General features: G+C 54.8%; 1 long non-coding RNA gene across 1 annotated transcript; it reads right to left on the reverse strand.

The window, feature by feature from the left end:
- Window positions 1-5,747: 5,747 nt before the first annotated feature.
- LOC135191224 (uncharacterized) lies at window positions 5,748-8,131 on the reverse strand. The gene is made up of 3 exons (XR_010308771.1): window positions 7,129-8,131; window positions 6,769-7,019; window positions 5,748-5,900 (listed from the first exon to the last, which is right to left on the reverse strand). It is a non-coding gene; the product is annotated as an uncharacterized LOC135191224 (long non-coding RNA).
- Window positions 8,132-11,779: the final 3,648 nt, after the last annotated feature.

Here is an 11,779-nt window from a genome sequence, read left to right on the forward strand (position 1 = left end):
GGGTCATGCTCTGCCGCCCTAACGTGGGCAGCAAAGCGCTGAAGAAACTCTGCCAGGATATGATTTCTGTTTTCAGTTCCTCCTGAAGGGCACTGACAGTACAGAACGATGACATCAGAGCCAAGCAGGGAATGTGGAGCAGGAAATAAAGGACACCAAGTCCTCCAGGCTGTCCTCAGAGTCCTCCAGACTGTCTGCCTCCCAGGCACAGAGGGCAAGTGCAATAGTGAAAGACACAAGTCACACACACCTGGCTGGGAGCTCAATCCTCTACGGCACTCAGGTGTCTTGTGACCGTCCTGAGTCATACGAGAAACCAAATTCCTTCGGGTTTATGGCAGAAGAAACTCAGCTCAGGGTTTGCACAGGACAGCAGAGGCTCAGCTGCCTGCCCCACACCAGCCTCTGCCGCTGCCTCCTGCAACACAGCAGCTTCAAAACAGCGACCACGCTTCTGGCTGTGCCCTAGCAGAGAGCTTTGCTCTTCCATCTGAGCAGCTCCTGGGGAGAAGTGGGGAATGAAGCTGCCTTCCAGGCCTGACACAGATATGAGCCATGAATGTCCTCCCTGCAACACATGGCCCGAGACCAGAGGAGAAACAGCACAGCTGCGAACAGCTGATCTAAAGCACATCCTTCCTGCTACACAAAGTACTGAGCAACAACCTCCCTCCAGCAGCCTCACCGAGGCAGCTGAGCTCCAGACCTCACTGAAACACCCCAAGCTGAGCACATCTCTCACCCACGCTCTTGACCCACTCAGAGCTTCATGGTGCATGTGGCCCTTGACCTTTGGAGCCAAAAGCAGGGCAAAAAGCAGCATCTCCAAGCAGGCAAAGCCTTTGTCTGGCAAACCCATTCCTACCAGCTGCTCCCTCCTCCTCCTCAGCCTCTCACACAGATATTGAAGGGAGTTATTTGCAGGGCTCAGTGCCGGTGGCCTTTGGATGGAAGAGACATATTCTACCCTGGGCAAGGTGAGAACCTTTGATCCAATCCCTTCCCCACAGCCAGGCCCTCAGAAATGCTCTTGCTGCTCCCTCAGCGTTTTACAAAGTGATCTTTTGTTTGCTGGGCAAAGGTCTGGCACACTCGCAGCCTTTTTCTCTTCCTGCCTTCCTCGTCCCTGTTTGCCTTTGGCACCAACAGCAGCAAAACTGGCCTGAGCAGCAGCTCACCCACCCCAGAGAACAGCCCTTGCCCCTTTCTGAAGAGGAGCAGCTTCTCCTCCTCCCTGTGCCCAAGAACTGTCTCAGCTCCTTCTCTGCCGCAGCAGGAGCCACAGCCATTGCAAAACGCCTCGTGGCTGCTCCACTGTTTTATTTATTGGGAGCCAAGTCCAACGGCAGCTGCTCCACAGAGGACAAATTCCTGGGGCTGGTTATTGCCCTGTCTTCAGGGAAGTGCCCCTGGGTCAGATCAGCTCCTCTCGTATCGATGCAAGGGGGGTAAAGCCAACCAGAAGTGGGGAAAGGCTTTGAGGAGCAAAGGCTGAGAGACCAGAGGGCATCTGATTGATGCTCAGAGAGAGCTAAAAGGTGGGGGGCAAGAAACTGGGGCCAGACTCTTGTCAGAGGTGCCCAGTGACAGGACAAGGGGCAACGGGCACAAACTGGAACCCAGGAGGTTCCATCTGAACAGGAGGATGCTGTGAGGGTGCCGAAGCCCTGGAGCAGGCTCCCCAGAGAGGTTGTGGAGTCTCCATCTCTGGGGAGATCCTGAACCCACCTGGGCACTGCAATCCTGGGCAAGCTGCTGTGGGTGCCCTGCTTTAGCAGGGAGGTTGGCCTGGATGATCTCCAGAGCTCTCTTCCAACTTCTACCACTGTGATTCTGAAAGGACCTGGCACACTGCTGCCTTGCTTAAGCACTCAGCATAAAGACACCAACACACAACCTCCCTTCTGCCAGGAGAACAAGTAGGGCAGGGAAGATCATGCCACACACAACAGTGTCACCCCAACCCACTCAGGGAACAAGGAGCTGAATGGTATCAGCAAAAGCATCTCCTTCTTGCTCCTGGCAGTCACCAGGGCCCTGCCACACACAGGTCAGTGGGGCTGAGGGCAAGGGAAGCTGTTCCTTGCTGTAGGCAGCTTCTGACGGGTGCCAGAGCTGACAAATCCTTCACCATCACCAGGTAACAACCACTAAAGCCAGGGCCCAGAGACCAGCACCAGACAGGCTGCAGGTGAGCTGTAATCCTGTCCTGCTTTAGCCAAACAGCCTGGTTTTCAAAGAGCTCTGAAGGCACAACCCAAAGCAGCCCCCCAGCCGGGAAAGCCTGGCTGCAAAGCCAAGCCTAAGCCCACTCCAGCTTCGAAGCGCACTGGTAATGTATTGGTTAATTAACCAAGCTCCAGAGCCCTCCGTTCGAGTCAGACCTCATGGCAGCTTGAGCAGGTTTTGTTAGCCCTGTTGCTAAAGCACCTGTGAGCAGCTCCCTTCCACCTGGTCCATCTTTTCCCTCACCTCCCCAGCTGCTAGCCGGACTCAAACCCTTCAGCGCGCTGGCAGCGCTGGCACGGAGCGGGTCCAACACTGGCACAGATTGGGTGGGAATTCCACACTCCCAGCGCCGCCTTTCCCTGCTTCACTGGGCATGGTCCCCCAGACAGGTTCTCCTGCCCTCACCAGATGGCAGAGGGGCAGCAGAGGCTCCCTCCCTTGCCAAGCCACTCTGCTTGGCAGAGTGCTTGGTCAGTGCCGGCCTGGGCAGTGCTGCCCGCGAAGCTCCAAGGGATGGGAGCGCTGGACGAGGCAGCTTGGTGGAAAGCGGATTGCTTCCGGGCGAGCCCCAGAGGGACCACTCTTAGGAGAGCCCCCAGCCCTCCCCCGGCGCCACCCTTACCTGCAGCTGGGCGCTGTACCTAATGCCAGCAGCGCTGGCCCCGGGGCCCGGCTCCATGGCTCAGGCGGCCATGGCGCAGCTGCCGCTCACCTCGGCGCGGCTGGGCTGGGCGCCCAGCTCCTCCTCCCCGTGCTCTGGGCAGGTGCAGGAAGGAGGAGGCACCCCACGGGCTCCCCCACGCTCCCGCATCTCGCCTCTCCCCTTTCACAGGCGTCTCCGCGGGGAAACAAAAGGAGAAGGTCGTGCCCAGAAAATTGTTCCCAAAAGCCTGGCACCAGCTCTGCATCGCCCAAAGGGACCCTTCTGCCACGTCCTTTGTTTCGTGAAGGAAGCCAGGCAAACCTGCCTGTTCCCAGCCCCACGGGCAGCAGGAGGGCTCTCCAGCACCGCTGTACACAACAGCTTCGAGGGCAAAGCTTTATGTACCCAAGGTCTTAGCGCTTCCCGGGCCGCCGGACCACGAAATCCCACTGCAAAGAGGACACTCTGCGGCGTGCGCAGTCACTTCAGCCCCTGCGACCAGCCCACTGCCCCCAGAAACATCGGGCAGAGGCTGCTAACGCCAGACAGTCCTTTCATCCCACTCTGAAACCTGCTTTCAGCTAGCGACGGCACGCTAAGAAGGAGCCAACTGCTCATCCATCAGAGGAGACCAGATGCAAAACATGGGCACAGAGCAGGAACCGCACCCGGATCCAAGCGTGGCCCTCGGACTGCTGCTCGCCTACCACCAGCAGCTCCCGGGGACCCGAGGGTCACATATTAAATGACGTCCTCGGAGAAGAAAGTGAGGGACCAGCAGCAAAGCCCTGGGTTCTGAACATGTAGTAATGTAGGGGGCTGGAAAGGGGCTTTTAGCACTGCTATCTGCACCCCTGACGCAGCCTTACTCCATCACCTTCCCCTCCTTGGCCAAATGACTTCCCCTTCCTCTCCAGTATTTAGATTCCTTACATTCAGCCGAGATAAAACGTGGCTGGACCAACATCACCTTCCTTGAAAGGATCCTCCCTTCTCCATTTTACACATAACACCACCTGGGATGTGCTCAGCCATCCCACCACCGATCTGAGCCCTTTGCCACCCAGCCCTGGAAACGATTTCCCCCACATTTAAATGTCCCAGGAGGCTCAGTTGGGTGTGACAGGAGCTGCCCGCTGAGTCCCATGCCCCAGGGGGGCTCTTGCTGGGTCACTTTTGTTTCCCCGCTGCAGAGCACAAGTTTTGCAGCTCTTTTGCAGGTGTTTCTCTGGGTTAAAAAGAAATAAAAGAGACGGAGTCAGGGCTCTGCTCCTGCTATTTTCTCTCTCTGCTCCTGCTGTTTCTTCTCCCTCTGGCCCTGCTGTTTCCTCTCTCTCTCTCTCTGCCCCTGCTGTTTTCTCTTTAGGTGAAAATAAACCCGACAGAACTTCTATGCTTTCACAGCAATATTTCTGGACCCCCACTTCCTTGCTCCCTCAGCAGCTACCAGAATCCCACCCCACTGGGCTGAGCAGAGCAGTGCACAGCAGGAAGCATCTCCTGATCTACGGTATTCCCCTTCAAAAGGTGCCTTTGTTAGTCAGCCTGCTGAAACTGCCGGGGCTGGCTGATGTCAGGAGCTGCTCTCGGCTCTCCACTGCTGCCCAACCCTGCCCAGCGCTCCAGTTTTGCAGCCACTCCCTACCTGGCTGACTGCAGTGCTCCATGCCCCCATAAAGCAGCACATTTTAGGGATAAAGCAGCTGCGCAAGGATAAAGGGGAAGCACTGCTCTTTGTTTCTGAGCATTTCTCCTCGTCAGCATGTCTCCCCCCGGCAGCTGCCAGGCAAACACCCTTGCCCTGGGATACGGCAAGATGCAAACTCGATCTTCAAGGCCTAGGGTGTGTCTTAAAGCTTCACGGACTCGCAGAATGCCAGGTTGGAAGGGACCCCAAGGATCCAACCTTTCTAGGTAACAGTGGACTTGCAAGGAGCTGGCTCAGCAGCCTGGCAAGCCGACTCCCAAAACTGTCCAACAGACTCCACTGCTTCCTTTGGGAGACGATTCCAGTGTCTGACTGTTCCCACGGGGAAAAATTGCCTTCTGGAGTTCAAGGGGAATCTCCCCAGCAGTAACTCGCACCCTCGAGCTGCTGGTGCCTGCTGTCATCCAGGCCATAGGCATTTTACAGCCTCCTGTACCAGCCCACCTGGCTCTTGGAACAAGGAGATGCTACCAAAGCAAGCTGAACACAAAGCACTGGACAGCTGGGAGGCAGCTGGTGTCACAGGATCACGGAATGGGAGGGGTTGGAAGGGACCTCTGCAGATCACCCAGCCCAACCCCCCCTGCCAGGGCAGGGTCACCTAGAGAAGGTCACCCAGGAACATGTCCAGGCAGGTTTTGAATGGCTCCAGAGATGGAGACTCCACCACCTCTCTGGGCAGCCTGCTCCAGCACCCTTCAATTAGAGAAGCTCCTCCTTGTGCTCAGATTGAACTTCTTATCGTCCAAGTTTGTGCCCCTTATGCCTTGCCCTAACACTGAGCACCACTGAACAAAGCCTGGTCCCATCCTCCTGACACTCACCTTCCAAGTTTCGAGCCCTAAGTGGCAGGATTCCCATTCCACAGAATCACACAGAATTAACCGGGTTGGGAAAGACCTCCGAGAGCATCGAGTCTGGGCTGCCCAAGCCGGGGTGCATTTGGTGCTGTTAAGTCCCCAGGACAGAGGCGGGGCCCTGCTCTCCGCCAGATGCACAGTCCCAAAATATCAAGGCAGCGATTCCCGGGAAGCAGTTTGCCACCTGCTTTTGGGGTGAGACTCTTCCAGTCTCTCTCTGGTCTGGCTGAAGGATGCTGAGCCCAGCCGTGTCACCACCACAACGAAAGAAGGAATGAAAACGCCAAGCTCAAGGCACTTACCCCCTGCAATAGCAGCAGACAGCACCGAACGCTCTGGCTCGTCCCACTCGGGATCAGTTCACTCAAGAAGAGCTGTGTCCTCCTTCTCCTCCTAACGTGCTCTCCTCCTATCAGTGTGGCCACCGCAGCATGATGAGAGCAGAGTCGAGGGTCAACGCCTTTGGGAGGAAGGAGAGCACTTTGCTTAGGCACTGCTGAAATCCCAGAGCCAAGAAGTTCTTCTTTGTCCCGGCCGCAAGCAAACTCCAACAATTCAACCACTGCAGGCAACTTCCAGGAGCTCGATCCCCGGGAGAGCCCCGCAGGAGGCAGGGACGAGCAGCAGCCACCGTCTGGAGAAGCAGGATAGCTCAGCTCCCAGCCCCTGGAATGCCATCCACGTGAAAGGAGGGAAAGCTGCTTACATCAGAAAGGAGGCAGGTTGCCTGCGGTGGGGCAGAAGGCTTCTTACGGAGGCCGTTCCCGGCAACTGCAGCCGAGGAGCCGAGGCCACCCCCCAGCCACAGCAGCGAAGGCGAACTCCGACGTGCGGCCGGCGACAAAGGCTTCTCCTCCCCGCCGAGTCTCACCGGGATCCTGCTCTGGGTGACTCCTAAACTCAGATTTCACCGGCGGTGCCCTCCCACCCAGATTCCTGCCAGACAACCCCGAAACCACCCCAGCTGTGCAAGCTCAAAGCTCCGAGCCGGTCCTGCAACTTCCCCAGCCACACAAAAGATTAGGGGGGAGATAAATCTTGCAGGGTGTCCTGTTACTTTGCATTCCAAAGAGTAAATAAAAGGCTGATTCAGTGGGAGGAGAGGAAAACGTCATCCAAAACTCTGCGGTTTCCAGCTGAACCAGCAACCCCCTCCGGGAGAGCAAAGGTGAGCCCCAGGTACGGAGAGCTGGATGGATACCGGGGTGGGTGGCGGGATAGATGGATGGTCAGTGCAGGGGCAGCTTTTCCTGCTTTTGGGGCTCAGACAAGCTGCCTTGGTGTGATTCAGCCTCTCCACCTGCGAGACAAGGAGAGTAATTACTGACCTGGGAGAGTGGCACCTGTAAAAGTGCGGTGGATTGTCCTCAGCTGGCCACATGCTGATTTGAGGCAGAGCAGGCAGGTGAGGCCACTCTTCTCAAAGCTGTCCAAGGATTACTGTGCCATTCAGATGGGAACTCATCCCTTCACCTCCCAAGAGCTCTAGAGCGAGAGTCCCAGCACGATGCCAGGCAGCTTTGCCCTCCTGAGATGACGAAGCTGACCAGAAGGAAGGGCGCTGGGGACCAGCTCCATCCTGCGGATGATATGTGCATGAGAGCAAGCAGAGGATGTGATTGTGCAACAAGCTTCGAGTGAGAAAGTCCAGCCTGAACCCTCCACCACCAGACAGCTCCGAGACTCACTTTCAGAATCGAGGATCGCTTCTTGTGCCTGTGTTGCTCATGGTGCCAGCGATGGCACTCCGAAGGGAACCCGGAGCAGCAGGAAGCACACCCCAGGATGCAAGCTCAGTGGCAGGACCACGCTGTTAGCTGGGTCTCCCTCTTGAGCTCTTCCAGGGCTTGTGAAAGCAGAGAAGCTGTGCTCTGCGAGCTGTGAATCAGCAGCCACTGTTTGCCAGCTAAACCGTGAGGGAGCAGAGTGGCCAGGCCTGATCGCCTGGTTTCTGGGTATTTTGAAACCCAGCTGCCTGCTGGGGCACGCCCAAGAGTCAGTTAAGGTCCTAACAAGCTGCAAATGCCTGAGATGAGGGCACGACTTAGCTGGGGAGGGGTGAGGACAATGGGCAGCAATCATCTGCTTCTCTTGGGTTTATGCAAACCAGGAGAGCTGCCCCATGCTCAGCTGCTTTGCCTCCTGATTTGCCACAGGTGGTGTCTCAGCCGTTGCCTTGGTGGGATCTCAGCTGTTTGCAAACCAAAGAAGCAGCAGCTTTGGTTTTTCACTTGTTCCTCTTATTTCCTTCACTTTGTCGGGAGAGAGCTCAAAGGGATATGGCATGGAGGTTCTTTGCTGTTTTATAGTCCAACTCTGGCTGTTTGTCAGTGAACTGCCTGATGTTTGTGGAATCATAGAATGGGTTGGAAGGGACCTTCAAGATCTTCCAGTTGCAACCCCCCTGCCATGGGCAGGGACACCTCACACTGGATCAGCCTGCCCAGAGCCACATCCAGCCTGGCCTTAAAGACCTCCAGGGATAGGCTTCTACCACTTCCCTGGGCAACCTCTGCCAGTGTCTCAGCACCCTCGTGGTGAAGAACTTCTTCCTAACATCCAGTCTGAATCTACTCACTTCTAGTTCTGCTCCATTCTCCCCAGTTCTATCGCTACCTCCCAGCCTAAGAAGTCCCTAAGCAGCTTTCTTGTAGCCCCCTTCAGATACTGGAAGGCCACAACAAGGTCTCCTCAGAGACTGAACAACCCCAACTCTATCTGCCTTCATAGCAGGAGTGCTCCAGCCCTCTGCTCGTCCTTGTGGCCCTTCTCCGAGCACATTCCAGCATGTCCAGATCTTTCCTGCAATAGGGGTCCCAGAACTGGATGCAGCACTCCAGGTGGGGTCTCACCAGAGTGGAGTAGAGGGGGAGAAGCTTTCACATAGTTGAAAGCTTTCTTCCAACAGGAAGGAGCTCCTGGGTTTGCTGACTCTGGACAGACACAGTGGCCACATAGCAAGATGCCCAAATTACTTTTCCCAATGCAAACTGAAACCCAACCCCCGGAATAAATCCTCCCAAACAGCTTTCAATCCACAAAGGGCTCACCCCTCTGACTCTCTTGCTCCCAGCTATCTCAACACCCAGCTACACCTCCCTCTTGCCCTCCAAAGCAGGAGGGTGCTAATTTTTGGGACAACAAAGCACTTATGGCTTGAGGGGAAATCCTCAGCTTTGCACATTAACACCTCCCCAGCTGTGCTGAATGTTCATCCTAGGCGTGTTCGGAACTGCAACCTCCTGGAGTTCAGCATTTCTGGTAAGCCACCATCCTCCTGCAGAGATCACACACAATAAAACTGGCTGAGGAGTTAACAGCTTCCCCACCTCTGCTTAGCACCAGCTCTCAGGTCTTTTCACAGCCAATTACAGAGGGGACAACCCGAGCTGGAAGTGCACTTTAGAGCAACTCTTCGAAGCAAACCTCAGTGGAAGGGCTCCCCGAGCTTGTTGTTAAGCTCTTCAGGCCGCTCCAGCTAGGAAGCAGAACTTAGTTCCTTAGAGCAAAGCAGTGTAAAGGGAGAGACTGCAAGGTGCAGTGACTCAGCAGCTCCTGACAGCTCAGACTCATCCCTTCACTGCCTGAGAGCACAACTCAGCTCCAGAGTGGGCCACGAAGATGATCAGAGGGCTGGAGCACCTCACTGAACACCTCAGGCATGGGGACTCCACCACCTCCCTGGGCAGCCTGTGCCAATGGCTGAGAACTCTTGCAGCAAAGGAATTGTTCCTAACGCCCAGCCCAAACCTGCTGTAGAGCTCTGAGAGATCAGCACCTTTCTGCTTCAAGGACCTTGGTTCTGGCAGGTTCTTTTGCTCCAGGTCTTGCAAACAGATAATGTCAGGAGGTGTGGGTGCAAGGCTCTCCAGATTGCTTTGGTGAGCACTTAAAGACAGAAGGGAATAAATAGGTTCTGAAAATGTTTTCCTCTGATTGAGCAACTTTCAGGCCCCAGTGCTGGATGCCACGACCAAGATGAGTCCATCCCCCGGTGGATTAATCCACCTCGAATGGGTCACTCCACACGAGTTGTGTCATCCCTAAATTAACTCATTAAAAGCCCCAAATTGGAGCTACTCACCCAGGCTGCTTTTTATAGTCCGTGGAAAGAAATGGTCATAGCCAGAGAGTGACTCACCCTGCAAGAACCACCCGAGGGAGGGCAAATGATTTGCCCCCCTGGAGGTACCAGTGGTGGAAAACTCATCCTGGAGTGACCAGCTGTGATTTATCTCTCTAGAAGCTCAACACACAAGCTCAGAGGAACCCAACCTAGCACCTTTGGCTGTCCTTGTGCAAACCACGTTGTGGTTACTGCACTCCTTATCCCCAGCTATCCCATCCCTTACTGGCAGGGGTGGCCAGGGAGGGTGGAAGAAATGGCATCAAGGTGTCAAAAAAGCTTTCCTGTTTCACTCCAGACTCACAAAATTCCCCTGAAGGGGTGGTGGTGCCAAGTTTCTATTCCAAAAGCTTCACCAGCTGGAGAGATGCTGCCCTGAAGCTTGCACCAAGAGCAGATGATTCACAGGGTGAAGGATCTAGGGCAGCACCAAACCCACTTCAGGCAGGACCAGGTGCAAGAGCTCTTGTGACTTTGATTCATAGAATGGTCTGGGTTGGAAGGAACCTTACAGATCATCCAGTTCCAACCTCCCTGCCACTGCCAGGGACATCTTCCACCAGCCCAGGTTGCTCAAGGCCTCACTCTACCTGGCCTTGAACATCTCCAGTGAGGGGGCATCCACAAGCTCTCTGGACCTGTTCCAGTGTCTCACCACCCTCAGTGGAAAGAATTTCTCCTTCATCTCCAGCCTAAATCTCCCCTCCACAAGCTTCAATCCATTCCCTGTCATCCTGCCACTCCCAGCCCTTGTCTAAAGTGCCTCCCTGGCTCTCCAGTAGCCCTGCTCAGGTACTGGAAGGGCTGCTCTAAGATCTCCCCAGAGCCTTGCCTTCTCTTTTCTCTCTTCTCCTTCTCTTTTCTCTCTTCTCCTTCTCTTTTCTCTCTTCTCCTTCTCTTTTCTCTCTTCTCCTTCTCTTTTCTCTCTTCTCCTTCTCTTTTCTCTCTTCTCCTTCTCTTTTCTCTCTTCTCCTTCTCTTCCTCTTTTCTCCTTCCTCTTTTCTCCTTCTCTTCCTCTTCTCTTCTCCAGGTTGAGCAGCCCCAAGTCCCATGGTTTGCAAGCTGAAAACCAAGTCATTTAAGTAATTTTTGTTTTCAGGTACCTGACCGAAGTGCAACCCCTAAAAATAGGCAGCTTGGTGTCTTTTGAAAAGGGAGACTCGAAGTGACCCTGAGTTCAGTGGGTTATGAGGACACCCTGCTGAGGTTTATAGATGCAGATTTCCCTCCTGGTGTAAACAAGAGAGCAGCTGTTTAAAGAAAGGTCAGAAAGGCTTAAATGGGCTGGGGCAGTTTGTGTGGAGCAGGCTGGGCTCTGGCAAGCAATGATTACACGACGCTGTGCTGGAAACAAACCTAATCCAAGGGTTTGGGGAAGGTCTCAAGGCTCTTGGCTAATTAGTGAGGATCTCCCTGTGGTAAGAGCAGGCTGCACTTCCGTTTTTGAGCTGAAAAAGGCATTGGAGAAGAGGCAGCAGAGTGCTTCAGGCAAAGCAAGAGATGGACACTGGGCAATGCCAGTGCAATGCTTTCTCTAAGCCTTTCCTCTGCAGGACTGCTCCCCCACGGAGCTCTCTGGGATAGTTTTGAGTTTCCAAGCCCTCATCACCAGAAGTACTTTGAGCCCTTCTCTGCCCTTCAGCACAGGAGTTAAAGGTTACCTATTAAAAATGAAGGCAGTAGGCTAGGGGTTATTTTTCAACCAGAGGGGAAGCAGCCCTGAGGCAGCTGAACCATGAAAGAGATTGCACTTTGCTCCTGGCAGCTGGGAGTAAACAGGTAGTACCTAACCCCGTGTGTAGCACTTCCAAAGAAGCCCCTGTGGTGATTGGGATCTCTGAGGAAAGAGCATCAGACTTCAGGAGCAGAGAAGTGGCCTAAGTGAAGCAGCAAAGCCTCCTTGCTGGAGGTGTTTGAGGCCAGGCTGGATGAGGCCTTCAGCAACCTGCTCTAGTGGGAGGTTTCCCTGCCCATGGCAGGGGAGTTGGAGCTTGATGATCTTCCAAGGTCCCTTCCAACCCCTAACACTCAGTGATTGCCTCCAGCCCTGAAACTGGTTAATGGTTGTGCAGAATGACCACCACAGCCCTCACACAGCTCAGCCAGCGCCGGAGAGCGCTGAGCTCCTGTTCTTCACGTAGATGACATCCACTAACAAGTAACCTGGAGTGCAGCACCTCCTTAAATGAAGAGTAGAAGAGAAAGCAGGTTAG

This window comes from Pogoniulus pusillus, chromosome 38 (genome assembly GCF_015220805.1).
Source record: "Pogoniulus pusillus isolate bPogPus1 chromosome 38, bPogPus1.pri, whole genome shotgun sequence".
Classification (NCBI taxonomy): Eukaryota; Metazoa; Chordata; class Aves; order Piciformes; family Lybiidae; genus Pogoniulus; species Pogoniulus pusillus.